Below are 2,272 nucleotides of genomic sequence, written 5' to 3'. Positions count from 1 at the left end.
CCCCCCCCCTCCATACGTCTCAGCTCTTCACTTCTTGCCCCATTTTCAACAAACTTGCTCCTGGTGACAAAAGTCAGTGTTGCTCACATTGATCCAGCTTCTCCCTGCAGCTGTGCAGGAACTCGTGCTCCTAGAAGAGGATTGGTTTACAGAGCTGAATCAGAAACGGACTGACGTGTGTGACTCTGTGTTTCTGATTCTCTGTGTTAATCTGCAGAGCGTCAGCCGCTCGCTGCTAAACTGGAAACCACAGCTCTTCTCCCAGTTACAGCTCCACCAATCAGAGGAGCCGCTGATCCGTATGTCAGCTCGTCATATTCAATCAGAAACAAAGATTTTAGCAGCTGAGTAATCCTTTAATCACGGATGTAAAAGCTGTGAGTTAAAAATGAAGTGAGAGAGAGAGAGCAGCTTTTCCAAATGCAAATTGAACCATATCCTCTCCTGTGTGTGTGTGTGTGTGTGTGTGTGTGTGTGTGTGTGTGTGTGTGTGTGTGTGTGTGTGTGTGTGTAAACAGTTACTCATCAGATCAAAACCAGAACATTTTGATCCACTAAAGCAGAAACAGAAGATTCATTCATCAAGCTTCTTCTTCTCGATGATGACAGCTTTAACCCTCTGAGGTCGACGGATGTTTCTATTAATATCTCTGTGATAATGAAGCGCAGAAATCGACTCTCCACTTTCTGTTTAATATTCTTGTGAGATCATATGTGACTCGGAGCCGGAGCTACGAGGCCTCTAAGATTGGTAAAAGCAGAGTGACAGACGACACTTTCATTTTAGGCATTTATTCTACATTTATCTTTTGTTTTACTCACATTGAAAGAGTAAAACAAAAGAGCCGAGGTTGTTCTGAAAATTGTGACGGAAAACTCTTGGGTTTTATCTTATTTTTTATCTTCTATCACACCTTGGAATTCTTCCAATCATCTTCCTGTCTGACAAGTCAAACCCCCCCCCCCCCCCCCCCCCCCCCGTGACTGAAGAGAACAGATAGAAAACAATATTTAATCAATCAGGTGGTTTCAGGCTGGACGCATGTAAATCAGCTGTAATAGGTTTTCACTCCACTTTTGTTTTGGATTATGAAGAAGTTCTTTCTCGCTGCACAAGGAGGATTCTTCTTCTTCTAATCTAATTTATCAGGACTGGCAGTTGTTGATGCAATCACTTAAAGCGCCGTGCAATTCCATTAGAGAGAGACTGGCACCTGGTCCGTCTCCCTGCAGAGATTAGCAGCCCTGCGGCGAGGATTTGGTAATGAGTTGGAGCGGATTTACCAGTGGGAATATAATATGTGTCCCAGAGCTGCTGTGTTTTTTCCCCTTAAATCCTCTCAGTGCAGACCGGCCACTGGTTTGGTGAGCGCTGCAGGTTTTCCAGCATCCCTCCGTCATCAGGCCCGAGGGGAGGGGGTCACATGCTGCAGATTACAGTAACATGAGGGGGGAGATTGGTTTTTGCTTTGGCTCACTCTGAATCAACATGCCATCAGTCTGAATGCTTCCTAATCAGGAAATATTTCACAAACCAGAGCATTGAACTTTTCATGTGAAACCACTTTACAGCGTTCAGACTGTTAACTGAAGAAGAAGTAGTAAAAGCATAATCCATTAAAGGTGAAGAAGTCACATAGAGGGAAGTTTGACATGTTGAGAAATGATCTTCTTCATTTTCCTGAGAGAGATTGATACCGCTTATAAGAAGCTACTGTTAGCTTAGCTTAGCAAAGAGACAAAGAGGAAACAGCCTCTGTCCACAGTAACAGTGAAGAAAATAACAAAAACAACCCAAAACTTTTTCCAACAAATTCTGTGACTTTGTTCCAACTGGCTTTTCATTCTTGTCGTTAATAGCTTTAGCTAAATAAGCTTTAGTGGGACCTCTGACTGACTGCTGACTGCTCTGTCTGCTCTGTCTGCTCTGTCTGCTCTGTCTGCTCTGACTGCTCTGTCTGCTCTGACTGCTCTGACTGCTCTGTCTACTCTGACTGCTCTGACTGCTCTGTCTGCTCTGACTGCTCTGTCTGCTCTGACTGCTCTGACTGCTCTGTCTGCTCTGTCTGCTCTGACTGCTCTGTCTGCTCCGACTGCTCTGTCTGCTCTGTCTGCTCTGACTGCTCTGTCTGCTCCGACTGCTCCGACTGCTCTGTCTTCTCTGTCTGCTCTGACTGCTCTGACTTCTGTCTGCTCTGTCTGCTCTGACTGCTCTGTCTGCTCTGTCTGCTCTGACTGCTCTGTCTGCTCTGTCTGCTCTGACTGCTCTGTC

This window comes from Seriola lalandi, unplaced genomic scaffold (genome assembly GCF_002814215.2).
Source record: "Seriola lalandi dorsalis isolate HSWRI2012SDOR001 ecotype SW California unplaced genomic scaffold, Sedor1 jcf7180002054298, whole genome shotgun sequence".
Classification (NCBI taxonomy): domain Eukaryota; kingdom Metazoa; phylum Chordata; class Actinopteri; order Carangiformes; family Carangidae; genus Seriola; species Seriola lalandi.
Note: the sequence above shows the minus strand (reverse complement) of the source record.